The 19,846-nt window shown below is 40.3% G+C and overlaps 1 protein-coding gene across 5 annotated transcripts in view; it reads left to right on the top strand.

Annotated features, from left to right (window-relative positions):
- BDNF (brain derived neurotrophic factor) overlaps positions 1-19,846 on the top strand; it is a 62,015-nt gene that overhangs the window by 11,557 nt on the left and 30,612 nt on the right. The window contains exon 1 of one of the 5 annotated variants that reach the window (XM_004369734.1): positions 9,311-9,646. The exons of 3 other annotated variants lie outside the window; for them this stretch is intronic. The gene's annotated coding sequence lies outside the window, so the exon portion shown is untranslated. Of the gene's footprint in view, positions 1-9,310; positions 9,647-10,716; positions 10,764-19,846 lie in introns of those variants that run through there. One more of the 5 variants, XM_004369738.1, reaches the window with a different exon arrangement.

Here is a 19,846-nt window from a genome sequence, read left to right as displayed (position 1 = left end):
ATTTCAAAATCATAGAACAAAACTAATGATACATCATACTTCTTAAATACCCCACAGTTACTTTAAAATTGAGATACTGGCTAAGACAAGATGAAATGAAACCTCACCTTTTCAATTGATTCCCGTATCATTACTTACATTTTCAGGGTTACTTAATTTGGTCCTAGATTCTTATCTGAGATTTAACCGGAGTTTTATTTGGTTTTCAGGGATAAAATGCTTGTCCCTTCCCTACCCTCATCCTAGGGGAGAAAAAAAACTAAATTATATCCCGTAAAATGATCTTTTTTTTTACTCTAAAATTAATTATATTTAGTAAAAATGTTAGAAAATGTTTCTTAATTTAAAATTTATACTTTTCTAACCCAAATAATTTACCAAAGAAATACTCTTTAGGGCAGTTTCTTTGTTCTTCATATGACATCCATAATTCTGCCTTTGTAATGAATTCCTGTTATTAAATACAGTTCTGAAGCTGTGCTCTAAACATCAATTAAATGAAGGGGAAATTATATACTTTATAAGTGCTTCCTAGGAATGCAGGAAAAATCATATAAATAAAAAATTGGATTTCCAAAACCACATTAATAAAAAGTAATATTAGAAAAGGAACTTAAATAATTAGTCAAGCAAATAGTCAAGAATACTTTGGAATTCACATTTTTTTTTGAGATAAATTGGCATCATGTAGATTAGGTTAGCATGATTCTCTTTTATGGAATTCAACTTATTTTTACTCACTTTATTCTAATTAATTTTTATGTGCAGACAAAATGGAAAGCAATGGAAATATGACCGGCAAAGTACTTCTAAGATAACCTACATCTACAATCTAGTTTTAATGCCACACGGATATGTTTGTCATGTGGGAATGGTAATTCAAATCAGTATTCGCTGTAGACATAAAGAAACAGTCAATGCAAGCTAACTTAAGTTGTTTATACTTGGAACTTTTGTTTTTATTAAAGAGATCAGTAGATGATAGTATATTTGGTTCATTCTTCCCAAGGTCTTCAGGAAGATATGTCTATGAAATAAAAGATTCTCAATGCTAAACATTTTATTGCATTTGGGAGGGGTATGAAATTTGGTAATAAAAGAAGATTTGGGTCTTTGTTTTTCTAATTCAGCATAGAGACTGTCTTGAGAAAGGCTAACTGTGGTCTGAGTTTACATCCCAGAAACGTATTTAATTTTTATCATGTCATCAAAATCTCATTTCTAAAATTAGATGTCTGGCCATATACTTCCTCCCCACTACTTTTCGCCTCCCCCCTAGTCATGACTACTGCCCAAGAAGCAAAAAAGAAGTTTCTCTGAGTGTATATAAACAGTAACTACAAAAGGACTCCTTTCACAATTTCAGTTATGAGGTCTTGTAATTTAAATGCGTGGCTCTGCTCTCCCCCATCCATTCCCCATTCTGCCCCATCTCTCTGTTCTCAACTTTTATGAAACATTATATTTCCTTGCCCATCTGCATCAATATTACCCTTTCTTAGGTCCAGCTAGAGTCATCACTTCTTGGAGGCTTCACTGGCAGGCTAAGGTTTCAGAAGTGCCTACTTACAGCAAATACTCTTAGTAGTTCCCTTTTGGTCGCAGAATCCCTTGACATTTTCTCAGAATGATATTATGAAGGGGAAGTAAATGTTCTCCTCTCCTACCCAGTTTCTTTTTAGAGTGCTGATTTCATTCCAGATCTGACCTAATTTTTTCTTGGGACAACTGGATTGATGTTCAAGTCACCCATGAGCCTGCCCTAAACAGACAACCTTGAGTAGTGGAAATGGCATTTCTGCCAATCACATGCTCTTCAGCTGGACTAGAGAGAATTGTTGTTGTGTGCTATCAACTTGATTCCAACTCATAGCAATCCTATATGACAGAGTAGAACTACCCCATAGGGTTTCCAAGGCCATAATCTTTATTTGAGTAGATGGCCAGGTCTTTTCTTCCGCTGAGCAGCTGGTGGGTTGGAACTGCCAACCTTTCAGTTAGCAGCTGAGCACTTAACCATTGTGCCACCAGAGCTCTTTAGAGAGAATTAGAAGGTCCAAAATATTGTTGCATTGTACTGTAAGGTCATAATGGAGATGTACCTGAAGAGTGAAATATTCAGGTAAACTTGATTCTAGACATCATGTCGGTTAGCATGATTCTCTTTTATGGAATTCAACTTACTTTTTGTTTACTTTATTCTAATTAGTTTTCATGTGCAGACAAAATAAAAGCAAATGATACAATTTAGGAGAAAGAGCAAGCTTCAAACGTAAGTAGTATAGTGTTTCATAGATCTTATATTCTGAGAGAAATTACATTAAAATATAATGGTTTATTTAAAAATACATGTAATGGTTATCAAAATATAAACACCCGGAATATGAAAGCACTATCTCAGTTTAGCAGTTTAAAGTCCACACCTCAGTATATTAAGTGGAGCCCAGAAAAATCACTTATTAAAAAATCTGGTTGAGGGGGAGAAAAAGGGAAAACTAAATGTCCTATACAAGACTTGATTCTTTTGAAAAATAGTTTAAAGCTAATAGTTTAAAAGCTAAAGACAGAAGATACAACTTTAACATGAAGGCTTATCTTTTTATAAAGCAACCACTTCTGTCTTCAGGTTGTAATGGGAGGATTTGTCAATCTGACTGAATCTTCTCTCTAGTTTTTCCCAACAGCTGTGTTCAGATAATCCATGGCTCCCATATTTACTAAGATCTGGATAATTTCATACACATGTCTAGTTTGGGACTCCACATTTTCAGAAAAATATGGAGACCTTGGAGGAGGTCCAGGGTAGACCAAGGGAAATGATTAATGGATTGGAAGTTGAAGTTTATGAAGAAAGGGTTGTGAGATCTGATCTCTTGCTATGCGAAAAGTCTGAGTGGTGACTTAATAACACAAGGAAGTTTAGTAAGCAGCTGTTCTCCATCTTCACTAAGGTTGGATGAAATGAAATTATATAAATTGCAACAAGAAAAAAAATGTGTTACAAACAGGAACTTCCAAGTACTAGCATTGCTGGATTCTAAAAAGATCCTCAGAAGGATGTACAGTCTACTTCCATAGTCTGCAATGATAGACCTATGAGTAGAGGAGGATAACATAACATCTTAAGATCCCTCTGGAGCTTTCTTTTCTATAAGTTTGTTGTTTTTGTTAGATGCTGTTGAGTCAATTCCGACTCATAAGCTACCCTGTGTACAATAGAATGAAACACTGCCTGGTCCTGCACCATCCTCACAATCATTGCTATGTTTAGATTCCATTGTTGCAACCACTGTATCAATCCGTCTTGTTGAGGGTCTTCCTCTTTTTCATTGACCCTCTACCAAGCATGATGTCCTTCTCCAGAGACTGGTCCCTCCTGATAACATGTCCAAAGTACATAAGATGAAGTCTCCCCATCCTTCTAAGGAGCATTGTGGCTGTACTTCTTCCAAGACAGATTTGTTCATTCTTCTGGCAGTCCATAGTATATTCAATATTCTTCGCGAACATCATAATTCAAAGGCATCAATTCTTCTTCAGTCTTTCTTATTCTTTGTCCGGCTTTTGCATGCATATGAGGCAATTGAAAGTACTGTCGAGTCAGGTGCACTTTACTCCTCAAGGTGACGTCTTTGCTTTTTAACACTTTAAAGAGGCTTTTTGCAGAAGATTCGCCCAATGCAATATGTTGTTTGATTTCTCGACTGCTGCTTCCATTGGCATTGTTGTGGATATAAGTAAAATGAAATCCTGACAACTTCAATATTTTCTCCATTTATCATGATGTTGATTATTGGTCGAGTTGTGAGGATTTTTGTTTTCTTTATGTTGAGGAGCAATCCATACTGAAGGCTGTGGTCTTTAATCTTCATCAGTAAGTGTTTCAAGTGCTCTTCACTTTCAAGAAGCAAGGCTGTGTCGTCTGCATATCACAGGTTGTTAATGAGTCTTCCTCCAATCTTGATGCTGTGTTCTTCTTCATATAGTCCAGCCTCTTGGATTATTTGCTCAGCATACAGATTGAATAAGTATGGTGAAAGGATACAATCCTGACACATAACTTTCCTGATTTTAAACCACACAGTATCCCCTTGTTTGGTTGGAATGACTGCCTGTTGGTCCTATGTACAGGTTCCGCATGGGCACAATTAAGTGTTTTGGAATTCTCATTCTTCACAATGTTGTCCATAATTTGTTATGATCCACACAGTCAAATGCCTTTGCATAGTCAGTAAAACACAGGTAAACATCTTTATGGTATTCTCTGCTTTCAACCAAGATCCAACTGATATCAGCAATGATATCCCTTGTCCCCTGTCCTCTTCTGAATCAGACTTGAATTTCTGGCAGTTCCCTGTGGATGTACTGCTACAACTGTTTTTGAATTATCTTTGCCAAAATTTTACTTGCATGTGATATTAATGATATTATTTGATACTTTCCACATTCTGTTGGATCACTTTTCTTTGAAATGGGCACAAATATGGATCTCTTCCAATCGGTTGGCAAGGTAGCTGTCTTCCAAATTTCTTGGCATAGACTATCTAATCACATTTATAAGTCTACCTAATCATACTTAGGAAAATTATTTGCCTGAATTAAGTCTCATTTCCTCCCTCGCCTCCCACCCCCAGCTCCTTATTCTTTGTCCACCTCTGTAAAGCACTGGCATCCAAGAATAGCTGGGGCACTGATCATGGTGCCCCTCCAGCTTTGGGAACTTGTTTCTTGTACATCACTATCACCCCCTGGCCACTAGGGGCATGGTGATCCTCCTCATTCTATAGATCAAACCTATGGTAAGGGAAAACAAAATGAAACATAATTTCCTACCCTTGACAAATTCACAAGTGACCCAAAGGGTGACAAGACAACTTTTATTTCCTAGAATATGAGCATCTGAAGTTCTGAAGTGTGTTTTATTCATCTGCCTGTATCATAAGCCACAGAGCAGTGTCTGACACTTACTAGGTGCTCAGCAAGTTTTCATCAACTGAATGAATGTAACTATGAAGCGAAGGTAAAATAAAATGGTAGTTGAGAAAGTCAAGAGTTTCAGACATTTCCAAATGATTCTGTATGCTAGCCAAATCTAAAGCTTAACTCTTTCTTCTACACATGTGCTATTGAGGATTTTATCTCTACCAGTCTTTACTACTTTATCTCAAAGACTAGGTCAAGAGAGCCAGTGGCACATTCTGCCCAGACTGTTCATCAAAAAGACCATTAATGGACAGGCACTATCTTGACACATGTATCAGAATCATGCAAAAACAGACTGAATTATGAATTCTTACTTAATATATTTTTAAAATATGACTTTGGGAAGTTCAGTAATCATTGTTTTCTAAATTAATTATCTTTTTGTATACTTTTCTATTTTTCTCCATTTTTTTCATTTAAAATATAAAATTTCACAGTAGGAGACCTTTCATTCTAATCATCACACAGCCTAAATAATTGGATTTAAAAAATAAGGTAATCTGCTCCTATATCTTATTCAATGTCCTGGAACCCTTTGGTTTAAACTTGTTAATTATTCTGATGGCTCTTCTCCCAACAGAACAACAAATACCACAGTCAGCTATCACCGCCAGCTCTAAATTTCGTCCTAAGTCCACAATCTCATACCCCTTCTGACCATGCTTATAGAAATATTATGATGAGTAAACCAATTTATTCTTTACTATTAATTTTTGAATGTTCTCAAGGAAAATCTAGTATCTCAGAGGGTTACAAACTGATGATTTTCTTATGTTTGGGGGTTAGTCTCAGTTATTTCAAAATAGTTTCTGTGCTGTTTTTCTTGATCCCACTAAATATTATTCCCAGATGCGATTAGTTTTTGATCCTCTTGTTCTACCCTCCTAATCTTGGCCCTTCTAACATTTTCTTGCCGTGGTTCCTTTCGTTGGTCTGCAACTAATAACTGTGCTTGCTTACATAATTACTGTAACAGATGTTGACCAAGGTGGACGTATTTAAGTACTGTATAGAGCTGTGGTTATGGTTCTTAACACTTATTGTAGTACCATCTACTGCAGAGGGTAATGATTTCTCCCTTAAGGATTTTCTCAGGACAGGTCTTAATTTGAAGGATTGTAAGTGACACAGTTCTACTCTGAGTGGGGCTTGAAATCATCTGGCATGAATTTGAAGACGCCTTTGCCACTCTTCTCAGCACAGAAGTTCTGTTTACTTATAATTTTCCCTATACTAATTACTCCAATTTTCAACACTTTTTGAGGTCAATTTATTTGATTATAGACAATTATATATATATATTTTTTTCTGCAAATAAGACTGAAGGCAGGAGTAACTAGGAAACTTGAATAAACATAATTAAACAAAATGCTTTGAGTGATAGTAGTACTAACTCCAGCCAATTAAAATTATTAATGGAAAAAAATATGTCAATGTCAAATCTGAGCCTACTGCCTCGGTTCCCACTTGAGTAATGAGGATTAGTTTATATTTCCTGACAAGAATAGATGGGAATTCACATTTCTTCCCGACTCTTGTCCCTCTGGAACATTGGGTTAGGATAGTTTTAGGCCATTAACCAAAACAACAAAAAACAAAAACAAAATTAGATTAATTCAAAATTAATTTTTTAAGCCCCACAAAAGTGAAATGGGGAGCATTTTATTTTCAAGCAGTGAAGCTTTCTCTCTTTTGATGATAAAGAAAATGTTCAGATCATAAAATTTTACCAAAACATGAAATCTTTGCTTCTAACATATCAATCATATCAGAGACAAGTACTTAAGAAGAATCAGAAATGCATATCTTCTCCGCATCCCCCTTGATGACAACAGGAAAATAATTTTGTAAAAAGCTCTATCTTAAAACGTTAAAACTTTCTCTGTAGGCTACCTAAATTAAACAAGTAAAAATTATTCAGAATTCCATTGAAAGCACTTGTACACCTTTAGTTTTAAAACTCTGTATGCTACCTAAATTAAACGAATAAAAATCATTCAGAATTCCATTGAAAGCACTTGTACACCTTTTAGTTCATCTTGGCTTCACTGTTTTTCAATGTAAAATGTACTTTAAGGCAAAGGGACAAATATTTGAAGTCTAGTCTCTTACTGTTTTGGTAATGCTATAATCAAAAATCAGAAAGTTTGGTAATACACATAGATCTGATTTATTGGAAATTTTCTCTGAACTGGCATTTGATCTTCTTTTATTTCTAAATATTCTTAGCATTTCTGACTCCTCTGCCTTTTCCTCAGTAAAACTGCACCACACACTGGATAGGGAAGATACAAACATTTATTTGTATAATGTCAAGGGAGAGTGAAAATAAGACAGTTGGCCATGGATCCAATGAGAGTCTCGGAAATGAGAACACTTTTACCTTCAGTAGAAGTGCTGACCTGGCAATGTGAATTTAGCAGATAGAAGAGTTGCCATAACTTCTTCTGAGCAGCATTGAGAGTGCTAACTGAGATTCTTGACATCCATTTGTTAGGTGTTTTTCAGGCAGGGAGTAAACTACAATTGAGCTTATTAAAAACCTGGGGAAATAACTTACTTTCAAGCAAATTAAAAGTTGCAAAGTAAGCATCAGTTTGAAGTTAGCATAAAGTTATTTTAAAAAATAAGTTGGGGGCAAGGTTTCTCCCGTCCTGTGTAAAATAGTTTCACAATGTTTTTTTGTTTTGCTTTGCTCCAATTTTTATAACTTATCTGCTAAATTGTATTGAGATAGCAAAAGAAATTGTGTCTGCATTAGCCTATACCCCTGTGAACCAAAGCAGAGGTTCTTTGAGGTGGCCAAGCCTAGCTTACTGCCCTCTATCTTTTCTTGCTTTCTGGTTAGCCTGCATATTTCATATACATTAAATATTCCATAATAAATTCCACCATCTGTGCTGTAGGGTAGTTTGTATTGGTCGTGTGCTCCGTCAAGTTGACAGAGGTGCAAAGCTAAATGTGTGACACTCGAAGAATGTGCATATATTTGAATAATTTTACTATTCAGACCAACAATTTGCAACGCCATTCTGAATGATCGCACATCCCATGACACTTCCAAGGAACAGATAGCTTCATTTACTTCAGGTGGGGGCAGGAGTATTTTGAGTAAGAGTTGAAATTTCGGCTCTGGCACCTAGCTGTGTGATCTTGGGTGAATTATATCATGGCACTGAGCCTCAAGTTCTTTACTTATAAAATGAGACTAATAATTTCTGTCACTAGTCTTTAGATGCTCTAAAATGTAACTGAACTGATTTTGTTAACTGTAAACTCTTAAGTAAATTGAACCGAGTATATAATAACGTTATATATTCAGTTCAACAACACATTCTTGTTAACCACAGAGGGTCCAGGAAAGGAAACTGTTTATAAATCTTTCCCTTCCCTAAAATGAATGTTGGAGTGTTTAGGGAAATTCTTTACAGCAATGAGTCTTAGCAATTATTGGGTCACACTCCTTTGAGATTACAGGAAATGAACATACACATAAAACTACCTACAAAATTTTGGGGGGATGGCAGAATTGCTCTGACATTCATTCATGCACCTTTAGGGTGACTGTTTCTCAAAGTGTGACTTTAGATTGTCTGCATCCGAATTTCTTGGGGTGCTTGTTAAAATGCTAATTATTGGACTTTATTCCACCCCTATTAAATCACAATTTCAGGAGGAATAACCTGCATTTTAACACGCTCCCAAGAGACCTTTATGCTCTAGGAGATCCAGGGACCGTAAGTTAAGCACCCCTGTCTTAAAGCATTGTTCTCATTCTAAATTTTAAGATCTGCCTTAGTGCATACGAATTAGCTGAACTAATGGGAAGAAAATACGGCTTTAAAGCATGAATCCAGTGTAGAATATTGATAGTCCTCGTCAAATGGTTAATTGAAAATGGTCCTCTGTACCCTAGTCATTTAAGTTCTCTCTTGGGGTCTTGGCTAATGTCATATGAGAACCCGAAAGACCGTTTGCTTTCTGATAACCCTTAGGTAGAGGGGGGCGGGGGGCGCAGCTGGAGAACTGAACCAACCTTGCTCCCCTACTCTGGTTAAAGCAGAGGGCTTTTTATTTATCTTTGCTGCCCAGGGTCATTATTAAAAGGATTGGCTTATGTGTGTATGTTTGCTGGGGCTGGAAGTGAAAACATCTGCAAAAGCATGAAATGCCCTGGAACGGAACTCTTCTAATAAAAGATGTATCATTTTAAATGCGCTGAATTTTGATTCTGGTAATTCGTGCACTAGAGTGTCTATTTCGAGGCAGCGGAGGTATCATATGACGGCGCACGTCAAGACACCGTGGAGCCCTCTCGTGGACTCCCACCCACTTTCCCATTCACCGCGGAGAGGGCTGCTCGCGCTGTCTCTACCCCCCGGGCGAGCTAGCATGAAATCTCCCTGCCTTTGCCGAGATCAAATGGAGCTCCTCGCTCAGGGGGTGCGAGTATTACCTCCGCCATGCAATTTCCACTATCAATAATTTAACTTCTTTGCTGCGGAACAGGAGTACATACCGGGCACCAAAGACTCTTCTCCCCCTTCCTTCTTTTTAAACGAAGGGTTCGTGAAAAAAATAATAGAGTCTGGGAGTTTTCGGGCCGAAGTCTCCCCCTGAGCAACTGCCTTGATGTTTACTTTGACAAGTAGTGACTGAAAAGGTGGGTTTTCTTCCTTTCTTCACATTTTTCTCTGTTTGCTCTTCTAGAAGTGTGTGGCTTTAGCGAGGTCTGTCATTGCCTCGGCTTCCTGGCTGGAGCAATAACTTGGTGTAACGTTATCTGGGGGCATTCATTAATAAAAAATGTCGTTATTATCTTGATTGAATTCCTATTAGGCAAACTCCAGAGAGGTCAGTGCGCGAACTCTGTTTAAGTTGGCATGTTTAAGGCCGCGGAGTAAACCCGCAGCCCCATATTCTGTGCAATTTCATTGTGTGCTCGCGTTTGCAAGGCTCCGTGGTGCGGGAAGGTGCGGGAAGGTGTGTCTGTGGCCCGGGAAACGCACACCCTCTCCCACAGAACTTGGGGGCCAGGGTGGGGGAGGGGCTGCCAGAGACGGGAGCAAGTCCTCCGGGGCGTCTGATTCGCACACGTCCCCCCCCCCCCCCCGGGTTTCTGCGGAGGGCACGGGACACGAGGTTCCCCCGGCCGGGGGCTTCACCGCCTCCTGGAGTGGCGGGCGCGGCGCTGGCGTCCTGCCGAGGCGCCCTGGGCGGGCGCGGGGCTCGTAGGGCGACGTCGCGGGTCCTCGTGAGACCGAAGCTAGGGAGGGCGGCGTGCTGCGCGCTGCCCGGGAAACCCCCGGAGCTGAGCTCGGGCGAGGGAAAGGCGCGGCGTCCCCTTTAAGCGGCCGCCCCGCAAGGGTATCGGTAGCGCGGACGAGCCGGGTGGGGAGGGTGGGCGGCGCCGTTTGACCAATCGAAGCTCAACCGAAGAGCTAAATAATGTCTGACCCGAGCGCTAGGCTCAAGCAGGAGCTCGGGTTCCCGCCGCCGCCGCCGCCGCCGCCGCCGCGCCCGGGCGCAGCCACCGACTCGCTGTCCTGCACCCAGTCGCGCCGCGGAATCCCGGGCGGGACCCAGGAGCCTGCTTAGCGCGCCCCTCACTGCCCCTCCGTCAAGCATTGAGGAGACGCTTGGACTGAAGCTGCCAGCGCTGCTGTGGGACCGGCGGGGAGCGGCACCAGGACGGGTTTGGGGCTGGGCACAGGGGCCAGGAGCGCGACAACGATGTGACGCCGCCGCCGGGGACCCGTGAGCTTTGTGTGGACCCCGAGGTAGGCGGGCGCTGGTCGTGAGTTTTGGCGCGGGAGCCACCGGTCCGCGGGGGAAAGTTAGCTGGAGGGGCTCGAAGTTGTGGGAAGAGGTCAGAACTGCGTCTTTCTTCCCCTCCGGGAGAAGAAGGGCTTTGGAGTTGCTCCTAGGGACCCTTCTCCCATCCCACGATCCAGAGGGGCAGGCGGGACTCCAAGGGAGAGAGACTCCAGGAAGTCCTGAAGATGGGAGAGAAGGCCTAGGGAAAACAGGGTCTGCGAGAAAGTGCCCCAACGACCCCTCCCTCAGCCTCCTCCGATCTGGAGTGAGGGGTCGTGAGCTGGGTTTGTGGCGCCGGTTGTCGGGGACTCCGACGGAAGTGAGTGTGACGGGGCTGGATGGGAATCTCTCTCACGGACTGGGCGATCCTCACGCAGATTTCGGGGAGCCTGTGCACTCTCAGCCCGCATCCTCGACCCTGGGGCTCGAGCCCAGCAGCACGCGGTCACCTGCTCCCAAGGAGTTGACTGAAGCTGACTTACAGTCAGAAGTCAAAGTTGCTTGGAAAACTTGGGGCATTTCTGCCGCTCTCACCAGAAGGGGATTTGGGACTTGAGGCTAGTCATGCCCACACGTACCCTCTACCCGCGAGGCACGTTTCAGGGACGTAAAGTTTTGAGCTCCGGGGTAGGAAGTAAGAGGGGACGAGGGGGCCTGACTCGGGGAATTCTCTGGGGATGCGGAGCGGGGAAGAGAAATGGATGAGTGAGCTGCTCTGGGAAAGAAACTGCTGAGGGTTCGGGGCCTTTTGGAGGGTTATGGGAGAGCTGCAGACTACGGGCACCCTTAAGAGGAGAAAGCCGCGGGTTGCGGGGGTGAACTGGAGTCGCAGTGGAAGGATGTAGTGTTTGTGTGTTGGGGGTGGAACGGGGTGGAGGCACAGGGGGTGGGGGGCCCCCAAGGATGAGGAAGATGGGGGGGGCGGGGAGAGCCTCGCTAGGGTAGGTAGAGGGTGCCCTCTGCCGGCCAAGCTGCCAAGCTCAGCTCTGGGGGTGAGGGAGGAGTAAGGAACCGCTTTGCGGGATCCGTTTGGGAGCTGGAAGAGGGGACGTGTAGAATGAAGCTTCAGACTCCTGCTTCCTGGGGCGTGCGACTCGAATGGCTATTGACTTCTCGCGGTTCTTTGGTTCCAACGCAAAAAGTTTTCCTCCTGCTGAGAGAGCTTTGATAGGCCACTGTTGGTGGTGGGTTAGATGCCTCCTGGATCTTATTTTAGGGGCCTCTAGGTATCTTACAAGGAGCCTGGTGGCGCAGTGGTTAAGGCGCTCCCGCTGCTAACCAAAAGGTCTACTGGTTTGGTTCGTTCGAACCCACCAGCCGCTCCAGGGTAGAAAGATGTAGCAGTGTGCTTCTGTAAAGGTTTACAGCCTTGGAAACCCTAGGGGGCAGTTCTACTCTGTCCTGTAGGGTCGCTGTGAGTCGGAATGGGCTCGACGTCAATGGGTGTATTCCGTGCAATATTTGCAGTAGGTATTTTACACTCACTCCTCAATATCAGCAGCAATCAGTGAACATTTTCTGACAAGAATGCAGGAATGTTCTTGGCTGGAAGCAAAGAAAAGCATGTTTCTGGGCGTTTATTAATCCGCTTAGTACAGTTATCTTTGAAAGCAAAACAATATATAATTGGGAACGTTGATATTTAATTACATGTGCTATTAAAGGTGATCCTCAAACTGGCTCAACTTCTTGGAAAATACCTGCCTTTTATTTTTATCCAGAATATATATTTTATATGAGTTTGTTATAAGGTGAAACGCCATTTTGCTCTTATATTTTGAATTTTTTGTTACATTTTTACTTATTGAGGAATAATTACAGGTTTACTTAGGGTAAACATGGGAGCCCTCAATGTTTACCTCATGCAGCATTATCATTTTTAGGTTGGAGGTTTCTGAGATTATGACGCATAGTGCTGCAAGCTATTACACATAATAGATCACATGTTTTGTAGGAAATTACACTAGAAAGTTTTGGCGCTGAGAAAGGCACCCCTTGAAAACAATAACTAACTTTTTGTTCCCGGGTTTTGCATATGCCTTGCTTGAGAACAGGGAGACATTTTTTTTTGGTAAGGTTACCTCTGGTCTAGGGGCAGAGGTGACAGAAAGGAAAGAGACACTTGTTGAAATGTAACCATAACATTTACTGGAATTTAAAACACTTTGGTTACCATTACTGGAATTCCAGGGCCGTAAAGTTGTCTTTTTTCTTCAACTTTATTTTGTAAAATGTGATAAATGTCCGTAAATATAGACCAGTAATAAGTATTATGACAGCAGAAGCATTATGTATGTAAAGCTATTTTAAGTTATTACAGAACATTTTCTATTTATAAATGATATAAGCAGAAAGAAATGATTTCCAGATAAGACTTGCGTACATATTTTGAAGCATTAGAACATTGCAGACACACTTAGCCATCATATTTTTTTAAAAGCAAAATAACAGTAATTTCTCACATACTTTTGGATCCTTTCATAGTCCATTCAAAGCTGAGTTAGTTACTGGAAATCTTGTTTATTTTAAGGTGATATTTAAGGCCGTTTTCATATTAAGGTGTATACTAGGTCCAGATTTGACTATCCAGAAAATAAAGCGTTCAGAAAGTTAGAATGTCTTTTTCATTGTTTGTAACTTACTTGCAAACAAAGACAACCCAGAAAGTGATCACTCGCCTACAATGCAGTGATCAAGTCAAATGATTTATTTATACTATGTGAGCTAATTGCCTAAATCTCATAATGGCTAAGGGGATGGGGAGTGGGCTGGAGTATTATTGGTTCATTTTGACTTTCTGACTGGGGGTGGGGGCGTGTCCTGTGGATAATGCAAATTTCTAAAATCCTGGCTCTGAAGTCCTTGGCTTGTCTATTTAATAGGGGCAGCATTAGAACGTAAGATATTCCCTTCTTCTTGGAATCGTTAAAAGCCCCCGCTTTTCAACAGTCAAAATGAGAATGATTGATAATCTTCTTTGTAACCTAAATAGCTTTGGTTTGTAGCTTAGCACGCATAGCAAGCTGAGCACGCCCACCTGATAGTATAGCAGAGAGCTTGTTTACATTTTTTTATGTTCCTCTTTAAAGCCTTCTGTAAATATCCCCCCACGCCCCCCACCACACACACAGCTCTATATCCAGGTAGTGAATTGTACGCTAGCAGCTTTGGGTCTGAATCTTAGACTTAATCTTCTTCTAAGCAAAATAGAAAGGTTTTATACAAGTAGTTCATTAACATTTTAAAGTTTAGGAGGTTAGTCTCAGAGTAGAGAAAAGAACAATTTTAGACTTCCTGAATGAAAACAGGGAGCAGGAAAGTGTATGATAACTAAACTCTGAATATCTTTTAAAGTGAAAGGCACGAGAATATGAGGTTTATTTTTGGGGTAATGAAAAAGTTTTAAAATTGATTGTGGTGATGGTTGCACACATCTGGGAATATATTAAAAACCATTGAATTATATGCTTTAAATGGGTGAATTGTATGGTACGTGAACTATATCTCAATAAAGCTGTTTAAGAAAGAAATGAAGGAAGAAAGCCACTCCCACTTCCGATGTCCATAATATTGACTATATTTTAATGGCTAAAACATGATTTTCAACCTGCATTTTCCCCTGAGAGGAAGATTTTAGTTTGCATGAGGAGACTAGCCTAGCCCAATGCTGGGGAATATATCCCTTTAATAGGGTAATTGCTAACTTGTCTTGACTTGTTTTCAAACAATTGTTATGGAGCACTCAGTTTCCACTAATTGCAAAACTGCTGCTTAATTGAAGGACTCTCAGCCATCTAGTGCAGCCATTCAGCCCCTGGCAGGCTCTGTGATCTCAAGCTGTGAACTGCATTTTAAAGAGGAATCCAGGAGAGAATTCAGCAGAATTCTGGGTTTAAAATGCTGGCTGTTGTTCAGTGGAGGAAGAAATCATTTGAGCAAGAATCCCATTAAGTTGAGTTGTGATAAATTTTCTTTATGAGGATGAATAACATGCACAGATGTGCTTCAAAAGTGAATAAGCAAACTTATTGGTTATACACTCTGCATCCGTTTACTCTGTTCAGTATGGAGTAATGTTCATAAATGATGTTGGCAAATGAAATCCGTATGGCATTTGCATGTGGGTTTTAAGCCTAGGAAACGGGAAAAAAAGAAAAGCTTAGTATTTTTAAGCTTAGGCATGTGTGTCCTGAAAGTCCCCTTAAAACTTCCACTCAAGGCATAGAATTATTTAATCCCCAATAATTTTATACTTAAACGTATCATTGGCTTTCCAGAATACTGACATGCCTTAGACAAGTCATGGACCCTGTTCTTGACTATATGGATTCATTACTGATGACAGACGCAAAAACAGCAGAGCTAATGAATATATTGACTTGGAAAATCTCTTGGGGAAGGGAGTGGTAAATGGGTGTGTTCTCTAAGTGGAGCAGGAAGATATTCTCATTTCTGTAGAAAAACATGAGTATGTGGTCAGATAAGGAGTATGAAGGCATTCAATGAAATGGAAGTATTCAAGTTTAGTACAAACTCTGGGACACTTATTGGTCTTGTGAGACAAATCTAACCAAATACTGTATCATAGATCCTAAGACATGGCTCATTGTACTAATGTCTCATTTATAGAATGCCTTAGAGTTTGAGGATGGATTCCATTAGTTGGGGGCGGGGCGGGGGGGAGTGCGGGACAGCAGAGTGATGGGGGGAAGCAATGTAAATTTACAAGCTTCAGTGACAGCCATAATAAAGTAAAAGTTTATTTCCAAAGAGCCCAGAGAGTAATGCATGTTACATAGCTTTTCCCAAAGGTCACTTGAAAGAACGTTTCATTGGTTGTCATGGTATTAATATCCTGATTTTGAAAGCTTGCAGAACCTAGTAGCTCTTAAATGTGCTTTCAACTTGGTTCCTTTGGTCTGACTGAATCTTTATGAAGATCTGTGTTTCTGACATGCCTTTGCACTTTTGTGGGAAGGGGGAGGGGGTCAGGCAAAGGAGGGTTTCTCAATTTGAAGATGCTGTAACTAGGAAGTATTAAATTCTGTTATTTTTAAAAACCACTTAACTTCAGATTGACTTATTAAAATAAAACCTAGATGGCAACCTATCATTTAATCACAACTAGTGTGAATGAAGTTAAGGTTTATATAGTGGAAATTCAAAGAAAATAAATGGGCAGTTTCAAGTAGTTTAAGGATCTCATCAAAAGTTGAAGTAATAGTGCCACCTAGAGAACAGAATCGCCAGCTTTACCAGCCAAAGGCTTATTTGCCGTATGAGACATTTTCCCAAGGTTACCCATAAAACTCGTTGCCATCCGGTTGATAAACCGCCTCATAGTGATCATGTAGGACAGAGTAGAACCTTGCCATAGGGTTTCCAAGGTTGTAATCTTTACAGAAGCAGACCACTACATCTTTCTCCTGCGGAGCGGCTGATGAGTGTGAACTGCTGTCCGTTTGCACTTAACCACTGTGCCACCGGGGCTACTTTTCCCCAAGGTTACAGTGACTAGGATTTTCTTCCTACCCTATTCAGAGTCAGTGGGTGTGTATAGGGTAGGGGAGCTGAGTACATTTAGGATTGTAGATGAGATTTTAAAACAAGTAGATACCACAACTTGATGTATACACTGAATCTTTTTAGCATTTTTAATGTATTAGCCAAATGTAGAATAGTCTGCCTGGAATCAAGGGCTGGCCTCCTTTTTTAACATTTATTGTTTTTAGGGCTACATACTGAAGCATAGAGTACAAAGGTTCTGATTTTAGTCATTTGCCACAGGCAAATCATTGTAGTTTCTGAGATATAATAACACCAAATAAATTGAGTAGAGAGACCTTTAAGAATGTCTTTGATCTATGATCTAACTTTAATGATTTGAGAAGACTTAAGAATAAAATAGTCATATATGTAGCAGGATCTTAAACGCTGAAAAGGAAGGGGAAAAATAAAAGGGAAGGAAATAACAAGGATTGCTTCAATCTTATTTATAATACCCCCCAAAAAACCAAAAAACCCTATAGGACAGAGTAGAACTGCCCCAGAGAGTTTCCAAGGCTGTAATCTTTAAGGAAGCCGACCACCACATCTTTCTCCTGCAGAGCAGCTGGTAGTTTCAAACCACCAACCTTTTGGTTAGCAACGAAGCACTTAACCACTGTGCCCACCAAGGCTCCTTCAACCTTATAATAGATAAAGATATAAATCTGAGACAGCACTAACAAATAGCAGTGGAACCAGGAACCAGTAATTACAAGTTGACTCAAAATTCTTTGATGACAAAATCTGTGTTTAACTCATTTTTTTCATACCCCCACAATCGCATATAGAACAGTGCTGGTGACAGAGGAGATACTTTGATGAATGCTTTTGAATGAACAAATAAATTGATTAATAGTTGTTTTAGATCCTGAGTAGTAATGTAGACAATAAGAAACTTTATAACTATAAAAAATGTTTATTTGTTTTGCTGGAAGAGAGGCAGAAATGGAGGGAAATAAGTATAAGTAATACTTTTTTTCCCATTACGTATTATAAATACCATTTAGTTGACTTGGATCTAAAATTTAGTAGGCATACTTTGATTTACTCATAAAATTATCATGTTTGGAACATATGAAATGTTAAAGTTGATTTAGACAGCAACTGTAAACTTCCTGGTGGATTTTCTTTTAGAATGTTTTCAAATTTTTAGATCTAGTGGAGATGCTGGAGCCCTGGTGGTGTACTGGTTAAGAGCTCAGCTGCTAACCAAAAGCAGTTCGAATCCACCAGGCGCTCCTTGGAAACCCTATGAGGCAGTTCTACTCTGTCGTATAGGGTCGCTATGAGTTGGCATCAACTCGACAGTGACAGGTTAGTGGAGATACCAGTGCTTCAGGGAGTTTAATGTAATACATCTTATGTTTGTGCCAGTTCCCATGCTGTGAGAAATCATAGCATGATGACCACAGAAAGTCATTATATTGTCTGTATTTTGTGTCATTCATAGAAGCAATCAAGTGTAGAAAGTGTTTTTTGGGGTAGGCTTCCCTCTCTCTATGAGTCAGAATCAACTCGACAGCAATGAATTTGGTTTGGTTTTTGCCCCCTCCCCCAGAGAAGAAAAAGACTAAAAAATATAAATAGATATATATAGAGAAGCTCATTGATAAAATTTTTGGCACATGGGATTTAGTCTAACCAGTTTTGGTTTTGGAGGTGCTACCATCAGCAGTTACTGCATTTTCTGATGCTTTTTTCCTGCCTTCATGTGCTTTTGAAAACTGAAACTGTGCCCAAACTGAAACGTCTCTCTATCTGTTCACATGTTCATTCATTTCTTGAAATACAAGGAGTGTTTAAAACACAAACAAATTTCTTTTCCATCATGTAGAATCTGAAGATTAAGAAATTTTGCCGTCGTGCTGCAGGGAGATGCCTGGCGGAGTCCCAGGCCACATTCCTAGACCCTGCTTTCGAAGGTGTTCTCTCTTATGCAACATTGTGAAAGTAAATCCAACATGTTTACTGATAACGTGTCTGAAGGCACAAATGATATGCTTATCATAATGAAATATAAAGTTAACATACATGTCATTCTGTTGATATGCTTATCATAATGATATATAAAGTCAACATACATGTCATTCTGTTGAATGACAGAATCAGGTTCATTCATTTACATTTACCTCAATATAAAATCCTATGATTAGATTCAAAAAATAAATTGTATAAATACAAGATAGAAGAGAGAGTTGGGGCAGGGGATCTGTGAATTATGAGCAGAGTAGAGAAAGGAAACCTGAAAATGTTTTAGATAACCACAAGTTCAGTGCTAACCAGTGGTGTGACTAACCAGTTACCATTAAGTCAATTCCAACTCATGGTGAACTTATGTGTGTGAGAGTAGAACTATGCTCTATAGGGATTTTAATGGCTGATTTTTGGAAGTAGATTGCCAGGCCTTTCTTCTGAGGTGCCTCTGGGCAGACTCAAACTTCCAGCCTTTCAGTTAGTAGCTGAGCATGTTAACTATTTGCACCAGCCAGGGACTCCAGTGTTGTGACTAGGTATTGTTAACATAGCTATTGAAGATTTGGGTGTGTAATAGATGCATAATATTTAAATTGAGAAGCTAATACTTTCCCTTACTTCTTAAGTAGATCATATCTGGAATATTATCTTCAGTTCAAGGAACTGAAATAGGTTGCTTGGGTACATCATAGACAAAGTGGTATACGTTCAGATTTTTGTGACCAGAATAGATAGGGAATTTGAAACCATCGCAAGCAAACAATGGTTGCAGGAACTTGGAATGGATGGTTTCGGGAAAAGAAAACTTAAGCTGCAATGGCAAGTGGTTTTTGTCTCCCTTAGCAACTCTAATCGCTACCTGGAACACTGGGTTGAGAAGAATGCTGAAGCTAGCCAGGCTAAATGAGAAAAAATCTTCCAACTAATTGTTAATGCCTGCCGTGCCTGGGGGGATTACAGTGGCAATATGTGTAATGTGTTTTTGACATCCTGATTTAGAGGATAGGAGTTCCTGGGAGGTGCAAATGGTTCTGCTAACCAAAAGGTTGGTGGTTTGAACCCACTCAGAGGTACCTTGGAAGAAAGTCCTGCCCATCAACTTCCAAAAGATCAGAGCCTTGAAAACCCTATGGAGCACAGTTCTACTCTGCACACATGGTTTTTGTTTTTTTATTTAGAGGATAGACTTCAAAAATTTGAAGAAAAGTTATATGGAGGAGGGAGTAAGTTTATTTTTTGTTGCTCTAGAGAGCAGATCTAGGAAAAATGATGTAAATAAAAGTATTGTATGTAGTATCTTTGACTTGTGCCACATCAGCAAATGAAGGTCATGAAAGATTTACTCCATCCAGATCATTAAGGCCGATTCTATCTCAACTTTCCCTCTGCTCTGTGTGAGAAATATATGGCAGTCTACTTCCATAAAGATTTACAGCCTTGGAAACCCTATGGGGCAGTTCTACTCCGTCCTATAGGTCACTATGAGTCGGAATTGACTCAATGGCGATGGTTTTTTTTGTCTACT

The sequence above is a fragment of the Trichechus manatus genome, unplaced genomic scaffold, assembly GCF_000243295.1.
Source record: "Trichechus manatus latirostris isolate Lorelei unplaced genomic scaffold, TriManLat1.0 scaffold00006, whole genome shotgun sequence".
NCBI lineage: Eukaryota > Metazoa > Chordata > Mammalia > Sirenia > Trichechidae > Trichechus > Trichechus manatus.
The sequence above is the reverse complement of the archived record's forward strand: the minus strand, read 5'-3'. Positions and strand labels throughout refer to the sequence as shown.